The sequence below is a fragment of the Podarcis cretensis genome, assembly GCF_951804945.1.
Source record: "Podarcis cretensis genome assembly, chromosome: 5".
Taxonomy (NCBI): Eukaryota; Metazoa; Chordata; class Lepidosauria; order Squamata; family Lacertidae; genus Podarcis; species Podarcis cretensis.
This window is the reverse complement of record NC_137174.1, coordinates 24,316,080-24,327,351: the sequence shown is the minus strand read 5'-3', so window position 1 is coordinate 24,327,351 and position 11,272 is coordinate 24,316,080. Positions and strand designations below refer to the sequence as shown.

The window sequence follows — 11,272 nt, the reverse complement described above, 5'->3', positions numbered from 1 at the left end:
CCACCTTAAGGAATTCCACCTCCTCCCGCCGCCGCTCTGGAGTGGGCAGCGTCACCGGGGATGGCAGAGATCAACTAATAAATGTGCAGCTGGAGGAATCCGGAGGAGGCACCACGCGAAGCCCCGCGCGGATCTGCAGAGCTGCTCCCAGGTAGAGGCGACCGGCTGGTCTCCAGCTCCTTCCTTGTCACCTGTCTAGCTGCACTAACCTTCTTCTGTCCTACCTTGCAACTTGACTGCATGTTAATCTCAGGGTCGTGGGTTCGAGCCCCACGCTGGGCAAAAAGATTCCAGCCTTGCCGGGGGTTGGACTAGATGACCCCGGGGATCCCTTCCAACTCTACAATTCTAGGATTGCTCCTTTCCTCTCTGAGAGTTGCCCCTCATTTCTTCCCACTCCCCACTCCACGCTCGTTTTCTTTACTGAGGCTGCTTGTCCTGTTGTCTGCGTTTCTTGCTTGCGCCTGTTGGGCTATTAATCAAACGGATGTGCCAGATGGGATTTGCTGCAGGCCGTTTGCTCACTAATCACACCGGATCAGCCTTTTCTTTATTATTCTTCCTCCTCTGCTACCCCACCTTTCTGGTTTGCAAACCACAAGGGTGACCCGCCACCCAGCCAGAGCTGCTAATACAGCCCAGAGTCCACCGGCTTCTTCCACCGCATGGCTCCCATATCCAAAGCCACATTATATATTTATCATACTTTCCCCCACCTCCCGTCTCCTTTACCCCTCACATAAGCTGCTGGTTAAGAGACATGGGTGCAAAAAGGCTCAGGCCAGTCTCTTGCGGCTTGTCAAACCACTAATGTATGTACTGTAGTTTCCTTTCCTTGATTTTTTAAGTGGAAAGCCCTTGTTCAGTTCAGATTAAAATAAGGATTACAATATTCTGTAGAAAAGCACTCTGAAACTATTGATGACTCAGCATGGCCTTTGACAACCTGCATATTTTTACTCAGAAATCCAGCCTGCCAGTGAGGCCTACTCCCAAGTAAGTGTGCACAGAATTGCCATTTTAAAACACTTTTAAACAATTAGTTGTGCTGCACTGGTTTCTTTGCAGTTCAGCCAGATGATTTGTTTGCCCCCCACCCACCATGTCACAACTCAGATTTCAAAGTTCAAACAATACGCTTAATAGGCATCTCAGCAGAACTGATACTCAAACCGAGAAGTAGGATATTGACAGTAGTTCCACAGATTTACTTCTAAACTTTAAAGTTCACCTCTAGCTGACAATTCTTGATTCTCAGAATAATGTCTTCTTGCTGTAATAAGATATTCATTTTAAAACAAAAAAGTTTGCATGAAGTTTCACACCAAAGGAGAATAAATACTAAACATTTCACACTTTGTTACATCTCTTTTCTGATTATTTGAATGTACCATTCTATTTTATTTACTTACTTACATAAAAAGTTATGGCCACCTTTTCTAATACACTTTTGTTACACGAGGCAGATTATAGCAATTAAAACCGTAATTTAAGAGCCACAAATTAAATATAGCAATAAGAGGGAACTTGACTAGAAGAACAACATCAGATTTGTCTGAAAATGTCCTCCCTGCTACATCATAATGAGTATGGGAGGAAGAGGTTCCCCTGGAATCTTGGACCCAAGTCCTTTAGGGATTTACAGATAAAGAAACACCACTCCAAATTTTGCCTGGAAACAAATGGCAAACCATGCAGCTGTTGTAGGTCAGATGTAATCTGATCCTATGGCAAGTGCCCATGAACATCCTTACTGCTGCATTCTGAGGGTTTTGAAGCCTCTTCAAAGGTTGGTCCATGGTAGTTACCAAGTCCAGCTGCAATTGGACATGTCTGTTTCCATGACCAGATCTGACCTCAACAGTAGCAGCCTGCACACTGGTCAAAGCTGGGCTGAGACACTCTTGACCAGGCTTCCTCAACCTCGGCCCTCCAGATGTTTTTTGGCCTACAACTCCCATGATCCCTAGTTAGCAGGACCAGGGATGATGGGAACTGTAATCTCAAAACATCTGGAGGGCCGAGGTTGAGGAAGCCTGCTCTTGACCATTGGCACATGGGCACCTAGGGGTGAGGCTGAATCCAGGAATACCGACAACCTGTGGACCTGATTCGTCAGGGGGACTACCACCCCATCGAGAACTGGTTGGACCTCTGTTCTGGAGTCCATCACTTTCCTGAGCTAAAGCACCCCTGTCTTGTTTTGGTTAAGTCTCAGTTTATTAGCCCTTACCCAGCCCATATAACTAATTGCACATAAATAATAAAATTGTGGTGATGGTGGTGATTAAGCCAACAGCTTCCTTGGTATGCAGGTCATCAGCATATTGATAACAATGCACTCCGGATCCTGAGACAATCTCTCCCAGTTGTCCCTAGGGTGGGCCACCTGCAAGCCTAAATCCACATTTGGTCCTTGGCATAATTTCAGAAGCCTTCTGCAAGTCCTCAGGCCAGGTCTCTGGCAAGAGCAGTAGGTCCCTTCCCCCAGCAGCCAGCTGGCTGGGGAAGGCTAAGGCAAGAGAGAAAAGGGTTGGCTTTTGGACCCACCCACTTAAACCCCTCTGCCCCCACCCGCAGAGGAAATGTAGTCATCAGCATGTGGTTGATGGCATCATGTGCCTCTGAAAGGTAAATAGCCCAGGTGCAGGGAACCTCTAGCAATCCATGGGTAGGCAAACTAAGGCTCAGGGGCCAGATTCGGCCTGCGGATGGTCCGGGAATCAGCATGTTTTTACATGAGTAGAATGTACCCTTTTATTTAAAATGCATATCTGGGTTATTTGTGGGGCCTGCCTGGTTGTTTTTACATGAGTAGAATGTGTGCTTTTATTTAAAATGCATCTCTGGATTATTTGTGGGGCATAGGAATTTGTTCATTTCCCCCCAAAAAAATATAGTCCAGCCCCCCACAAAGTCTGAGGGACAGTGGACCAGCCCCCTGCTGAAAAAGTTTGCTGACCCCTGAACTATACAGTACAAGAAATGAATAAATCAATCTCACACTATTTTGCTCAGGCTTAGTAACAAAACAAAAAAAGCTTCTCTTACGGCACATTGGAGAGACCAGCCCAACCCAACCTTGCCTCTTTAGTAGCTGAGTTACATGCTGGCACCGTACAGAAATGCTTTCCAGTTTTTTTGTGGTGCTAACAAGTCTCAATTTAGCAGCCTAAAACTGCTGACCTCTTAAACAGCTGCTGTTGGATTTTATTCCGAGGAAAACGTTTTGCTTTCAAATGGTCAGCTTTGCTCTGAAATCCAAAATCCAACAGGCAAAAGTGGGGGGGGGGGGGTTGTGTTGGTGGGGGGGGGGGGGTCCATCAAGGGCTCCTATATTACAGGCCTAAACTGGCTTGGAAGTTCCTCTGTAGCCGCAGAGAACCCTGGGAACTGTAGTCTCTGGGGATGATCTCTAACAAAATTCCCAGCAGCCTTGCCAAACTAGAACCAGGATTCTTTGAAGAATTAAACAGTTACATAAGTGTGTGTGTGTGTGTGTGTGAGAGAGAGAGAGAGAGAGAGAGAGAGAGAGAGAGAGAGGTGGATATGCCTTGTGTTAGCAACTTTTGGCCATCCGGAAGTTGAACTACAGCTTCAATTCTATGGTCTCTGGGAAGATGTCCCAGGAGCCAGAGGAATTTTGTTGCAAAGCTCTGTCTCCATTGATAGTGGGAAGTTCCCTTTCGGACACCTCGTGCTTGTCTCTGTGGTCAGGTCCATTGTTGTTGCTCCTCTGCTGTTGGTGATCTGGTGGAGGAAGTAAAAAGCTGGTATTCTGGGTTCATGTTGGCGGTGGACCCAAAACCCTCCTATTTCCATGGCAATGGGGAAGAAATGGACATGAACCTTGGGACCAATGTACCGGTACTGTTTTTCCTCTCAGTGGGAGGAAAATGGCTGCTGGGATAGCTCAGCTGGAAAAGCATGAAACTCTTAAACTCAGGGTTGTGGGTTTGAGCCCCATGTTGGGCAAAAGATACCTGCATTGCAGAAGGTTGGACTAGATCAGTGTTTCCCAACCTTGTGCCTCCAGCTGTTTTTGGACTACAATTCCCATCATCCCTTGCCACTGGTCTTGCTAGTCAGGGATGATGGGAGTTGTAGTTCAAAAACAGCTGGAGACACAAGGTTGGGAAACACTGGACTAGATGACCCCTGAGGTGCCTATGAGCCTGGCAGGGCTTTGGGTCTGGTGGTTCATCTCCCATAGGATGGCCTTTCCCCCACCTCCACATGCCCATCTGCACTTAGCCTCCAGCTGCTTATAATAAAAATTTAAAAATCCAAATAAATATCCATAAAAACCAGCTCAAGGAAAAAACATCATTGAAACAAAATCTAATAAATAGCTTCACTCCATTGTTGAACTACTAAAAATAAGTGACCTGAGGGCTCGTGGGAACATAACTGTGTTTGACTTTTTAAAGCAAAAATCCTGAACTTTATCTCCATCAGGGATACTTGCATTTCTGCTCTTTTTGTAAATAGCAGCGTGTTGGTCTAACTTGGGCTGTTCTTCGTGGGTGGCAGCTCTTCAGCCACATCCCTTAGACTACACATCTTCAATCTTTTTGCACCCAGCACCTGCCTCTAACTCCAGCCTGCAGCACAGGAACCAGTTTTAATTTTGTAACATGTATGTCTCTTTCTCTTAAGAACTATGTATGTAGAGGCAAATAGTAGGGCTGGGCGATACCTAGTTTTCAACGTCGTGATATATCACAATGTCTGAAATAAGGATGGAACTGTGGAGAGGCGTTGATTGGCTTCACGGCTTTTCCCACATTGTGATTTTTTGCATGGCACACAGACACACACATCATGATTTGAGGGGTTTAAATGTGGACTTTGGACGATATATTACTACATCACCCAGCTCTGGGCTTTTCTGCTCCAATAGGAGGGTATGGGGGGGGGGAGAAGTTCTGATCATGATTGAAGGTTGGGGGGGGGCAAGGGTTACATCTCACCTCCCTACATGCTGTAGTCCCTAATTCATAGAATCTGCCTTATACTGAGTCGGACCATTGCGCCATCTAGCTCAGGATTGTCAATGATGACCAGAAGCAGCCTCCAGGGTTTGGGGCAGGGGACTCCTGCCCCCCTCTCACCAGTCCTACCTGGGGAAGCTGATGCTCTCCCTCTGAGCTATTACCATTCGCCTCCCAGCATTCAAAGTTGACCCCGCCCACTCTCCTTTACTATTTTTTAAAGAACCTTACATGACCCTGCAGGTGACACGTTTACTGCCCCTGCAGTGTAGTCAGGCCTGAAGCATCTAGGGCATCTAATGTGGAGCAAAGGTCATCTCTCCTTGCCTCGTTTCACCCTTAATTGCACAGTAGCCGGGTCTGCCGGGAAGAAATAACCTGTGACTCTCCGGTGCTTTGGCCAAAAGTGTTGAGATGACTGGGCACTTAGCTCTTAGGGTTCCAGGTTCACTTTCTAAAACGTTAAAAGGTACTTGGGAAATTTAAATGAAGCTTCTTTGACTCCTTCTATTTTGCTTTCCCTCGTTTTGCCTTGACTAATGCTGCTGCCCCAATGTACCTCCCTTCCTTTCCTCCCTCCCTCTGTGCACACACTCTAAACTGGCTATATGCCTGGACTGGGCGATTGCATTTCTTCCTCTTTGTATCATTGTAAGTGCTAACATGTCTACGTGCTGCCAAAGAGCAAGAGGAGATCAGAAGCTGCTGGTACAAGTTGTTTAGCTTGATGCCCGTCCACCTTTCACTCGGGTCAAAGGAAATTTCATCATTTCAGTTTCATCATCTTGTGGTTCCCCTTCTTCTAACAACCGCGGGATTGGACTCCGAATCATTTCTTGTATCACTGCTAGCTCCCATTTGAAATCCAGTGTAAAGTGACGCACTGCTATGACTTCCTGCCAGGCAGTGATCTAATGGGACAATGTCAGTATTATTTAAGGACCCAAAGCCGTCGCCATTGTCAAGCTGCATTTAAATTTTTATGGATGGGTTCTTGGCAGAAAAGACCTTGCTTTTTTAAAACACCTGGCAAAAGCTTTTGATCTTATGACAAAGCTCAGTAGTGATGTCCTATTTGTATCTGTCAAACGGCATTAAAGGATTAGGGTATCCTTGTTCTCCTAACTGCATCTGGTCCTTTTGATTATTTTGCATTTGAAGTAAATAGCTTATATTTGTGACCTGGAGTATCTGTGGCAGATCTAGTGTTATTGCCCCTATAAAAGATCATGGCTTCAGAAGGAAGCTAAGCAATAAACCTCCCGAAACAGAATTCTTGTTTCCATTTAAAAACATATCTATGCACAAGAAAAGAGAAATCTGTGTAACCAGACAGTGTGTACAACTTTCCATTTCTCTTATGTTCCCATAAATCTGACATATCATTCAAAATGAAGCACCTAATATTAGGAAGAAAAGTAATGAAATCGGTCGACTTCTAACATAGTTTATGCAGCCAGAATGCACCAGAACTCAGTTCTGGCACCTCTCAGGTAGGTGCCATTGCCATTAAAAGAGAACAAGGGAGGTCATGGTGAGTTCTGGCACCTTTTTTTTCTAGAAAAAAGTACAGAGTTTACCAATGAGCATTAAATTTTGAGCAGGTCAGGGTGTAGCTTCTGTGGATGAGGGCTGTATGAACTTAGGAGCTGTACAGTGATGGTTTGTTTGTTTTAAAGGTAACGCTTTGGATCCTAACTTTCCTTCCATGAATAGAATAAAGCTTACATTTGTGAGATGGAGATTTTCCATCTCCTCCTTCCCTCTGCAGTCCTGTTCACCTCTTTATAAAAACATTCTGCCACTGAAGGGGATTGGGTGTGGGAGCCTCGCGATATGGCGTAGGGGCTGCTGATGGAGGAATGAGTCGGTCAAGAAGGTATCTACATTCAGCAAGTTTCTCTGGGAAGCTGTGCATTTAATACACATATGAGGTGTTGTTTCAGAGGTGCTTTCCCAGATGTGCTCTCTTCAAATTATAGTGGCATTTTAAAGATTGCCTACCAAACCCTGAAACCCGTCACACGCTTGAAAACAAAAACCTAATAGTCAGCAGCGCTGGCAGTAGGGGACACACCTTAAAATGGAGACTGTGTGTTGTTTAATGACGGCACCGTGATCCAGGCTGATGATGGAACACCCTCACAAATTACCAGGACATGTGATGCACGATGACATCTGCTGGGACAACAGTGCCCCCTGTTGCGTGGGCAGCAGAGCCAAAGTTAACACTGACCAAGAGGGAAAGCAAGGTGACAGGAGGCGTTGCCATGATGAAAGAGATAGTTCCTCTCCTGTTAGGAAACCTGGGATGTGTGGTCTTCGTAACCTGTAGCTGGCTTTTCATAAGGCAGCCAGCCAAGGCGTATCAAGCCCAAAGCTGCTAGCAGCTACAGAAAGTGATGTGAGGGGTGGCTGTGGCATTTGCTCCCTGCCACACCATTCTTGCTGCAGAACAAAGAGCTAAGTAGGGCACTTTACGCCTTGTCACTGTGAATCTCAATCAGAAACACTTCTGGTTTATGGAAGTCCTACAACTGGAAGAGCAGGACCAGCTGGGGACATTTTGCTGCCTGGTGTGGAACAGCAAATGACACGCACCACAGAGACACACAGAGTTAAGTATCCCAGGCTGGTAAAGCTATTGTGACACCTGAGGTAGAACACCTCACAAGTGCCCCTCTCCCTCCCCAGCAGTAAAAATACAACAATAATGAACTCGGTGTCTTAACAAGTTTTTGCCTTTGCATGACATCCAGAATCAGCTGGCCTAAGGTGGCCTTCGGTCTCTGTGAGCTTTCAAAAAAAGAAAGCGAAAGCTGAAATTGTTAGGAAGCTAAATTTTGCTCCCGAAACCAAATCCTGCACTTTATCTCCTCCAAACTTTGTAATGAAGTTATCAACGGCTCAGGACTGCAACACCTCAAGGACCGCCTCTGTTCATATGAACCTACCCAGACCCTGAGTTCATCTTCTGAGGCCCTTCTTTGTGTGGCTTCTCCACGAGAAGTCCAGAGGGTGACATCACGAGAACGGGCCTTCTCTGCAATGGCTCCCTGTCTGTGGAATGCTCTCCCCAGCGAAGTTCGCCTGGCACCTTCATTATACACCTTTAGGCGCCAGGCAAAAACGTTCCTCTTTAACCAGGCCTTTGGTGAATTGACATCCAATGCCCTTTAAAAATGTGGGTTGGGGAGGTGTTATTGGGTTGTTTTTGTTTTTATTATGTCTTTTGTGTTTTTATATTGTGATTTTGTGTTGTAACCGCCCTGAGACCTGCAAGTATAAAGATTAAATTATTATTATTATTATTATTATTAACAACAACAACAACAACAATCTCTCTTACCCTGCCACCACCATTTCTGCTAATAATCTATTCATACTAGTACTATGTCTTATAATTCAGCTGTAAAACTTCCAGGAGAGCGATGACTAACCTGAGCAGAGGTACGACAACTCCCTATCCTGTTTCATTATGAATTGTTTCCAGCATGGCAACGGATTTGACATTAGTTGTCGAAGCATGATGGTGTTCCTATTCTGAGCCACTACCTTGAGGTGTTCGTTCCTTCCCTCGCATGCCAGGCATATAATTGGGACAGTGCTGCTGTTCGCATTCTAGCAACACCTCCCTTCATAGGACTGTTTTTAGCAATCAACTAAAGGGCAGAATTCACTGAGGCTTTGTGAACTTTGGTCATTTTGGTATCTATCTTTGAGAGAGAATCTCATCCTGTTCCCTGAAATGATTTCAACAAATACTGCTTCCAAAGCCTTTGACCTTCTTTTTCTGGCTCGGTGTCCTTGCTATTTGAAGGGAGAGCGACTGTTCCTTTGTTTAAGGGAAATGTGAAACTGAAGTCTGTGGAGATAGGGTCATCGTCGAAGAACTAGAACTCCACCTTGTGGGACAGTGTGAGCTTCCAGGTACCTACATACTTTTAGAAGGCTACTTGCATCTCTGATGCAAACTCACCCAACAGTGGCCTTGGGCAAGACTCTCAGTCCAAACGTCTGCAGCATTCCTGTTCCCTTATATAGCATCGAGAGCATGCCTAGCTCTTCACAGAGCACCATAAGCAAAGCAAAGCTAAAACAATCCCTGACAGATTCCTCCTTCACCTGCAAAGATTATAGCTAAAATTATTTTAGCGAAAATGCACAGAAGAGAACATGAAGAAGAAGAAATTGTTGCTCAATAATGATTTATCTCTAGTGAATAATTAGCTTTTGAGTTTATTGGGAATCCGATGGTGTGGAAAGGACAACAGTTAAAACAATGGTGAACCACATGAGATGCATTTCATCAACTACAGTTCAGAATCCATTTTAGGACTTGCTCTATGGCACTGTTTTGAATTATTTAAAATATTTTGATATGGCTAGTCATAGGGAAATTAGAGTTGTTCACAGCAATAATACATAAAATCATGCAGCAGAAAACAATATAAAATTTGAAATTAGAGATCAACTATTATAGCAGGATATTTTCTTAACTGCCAGTACAGGCGGTGACCTTTTTACACGAGGGTTCTGTTCCCAAGCCCTTGCTCACATCAGCAAAGCATGCATAAGCAGCCCCTTCCCCATTATACCCTGTCCCCATTGCGCCCTCTTCAGGGTCCGAAAGGACCCATGCATCAGTGATTGTGTGTCAGTTGGATGTGCCTAAAATGGTCGCTGCCGGTATACACTTGGCAGCCTAGAAAAGTTTTAAAGCTTAAAGCAGAAAGTGCCTGCTGAATCTCTGTTGGCAAAGCATTCCATAGGACTGTACCAATAAAACTAAATGTTCTGTTTCTTATTACCAGATGAGCTTCACCAACTCAGGGGATAACCAGCTGCACACCTGCAGATCTCAGTAATCCAGCTGGGATACAAGTGTTCAGGCAGTCACTAACATAACCTGGACGTAAACTGCAGCCCCACATAGAGAGCGTTGCAGTAATCTAGTCTCAAGGTTACCAGTTAATGGACTGCAGTGGTCATGCTATTGTTAGCTCCAGGAACAGCCATAGTTGGTGAGCCAGATGGAGCTGGCAAAAGGTACTCAAAATAACAAAGGACACTTGGGTCTATAGCGACGCACTTGCTCCTTCAGAGGGAGTGCGACCCCATGCTGAACAAGTAACCTGCATATATCTCGGACATGAGAACTACCCACCCATAGAGCCTCTATCTTCCCAGGATTCAAACACAGGGTGGTCTACACACAGGGGGAAAACCACTATAAATAAGTCAGAAATCATATCGTTATAACAAAAGGAAGAAAACCCCTATGGAAAACCATGTTTAAAAAAAAATTTCTGCTCTCTAGCGCCATCTGGTGTTGCATGTTTATAGTGCAGTTGAATCATTGCTTTTTTACTAATGTAGCCGAGTCCCCATCCACCACTGCATTCAGCCAATAATCCAAAGCTTTCACAACCTCTCCTGGTTCATATGTTAATAGAGATGTGTATCGTCAGTATACTGATGAAACCTTGATCTAAAACTTGCAATGAGTACTCTCCAGTGATACTCTCTGCGCGCGGCCTGAAGATATGAATGGAATGACCATAAGACAGTGCTTCCGATACCCATCCCACAGACTTGACCTAGGAGGATGCCTATCATGGGATCAATGGTATTGAAAGTTGCTGAGAGATCAAGGATAAGTAACTAGGTCATCTCTCTCACAATAAAGATCAACTCTCAGGGAGAGCAAGGTAGATTCAGTTCCAAAACCAGCTATAAACCCAGATTGTAGTGGATCCAATTAAACAGTCTCATCCAGGAATACCTACGGTTGCTCCACAACCATCATCTCTCCACCAGCTTTGTCAAGAAAGGAGTGTTGGCAATTGGCTTGGCAATTGGTTTATAGTTATTATGCACCACTGAGCCTCTTGGGCTTGCCGATCGGAAGGGCGGTGGTTCAAATCCCCGCAACGGAGTGAGCTCCCGTTGCCCTGTCCCAGCTCCTGCCAACCTAGCAGTTCAAAAGCACGCCAGTGCAAGTAGATAAATAGGTACTGCTGAGGCGGGAAGGTAAATGGTGTTTCCGTGCGCTCTGGTTTCCGTCACGGTGTTCCGTTGTGCCAGAAGTGGTTTAGTCATGCTGGCCACATGACCCAGAAAACTGTCTGTGAACAAATGCCACCTCCCTCGGCCAGAAAGCGAGATGAGCACCGCAACCCCATAGTTGCCTTTGACTGCATTTAACTGTCCAGGGGTCCTTAACCTTTTACCTATTATGTACCATTGGGTCTAGAGTAGGCTTCTAAAGAAGTGGA

The 11,272-nt window shown here is 45.3% G+C and overlaps 1 protein-coding gene across 1 annotated transcript in view; it reads left to right on the top strand.

Annotated features, from left to right (window-relative positions):
• LDB3 (LIM domain binding 3) overlaps positions 1-11,272 on the top strand; it is a 150,176-nt gene continuing 138,904 nt past the window's right edge. Inside the window, exon 1 of the mRNA XM_079975642.1 lies at positions 1-151. The gene's annotated coding sequence lies outside the window, so the exon portion shown is untranslated. The remainder of the gene's footprint in view (positions 152-11,272) is intronic.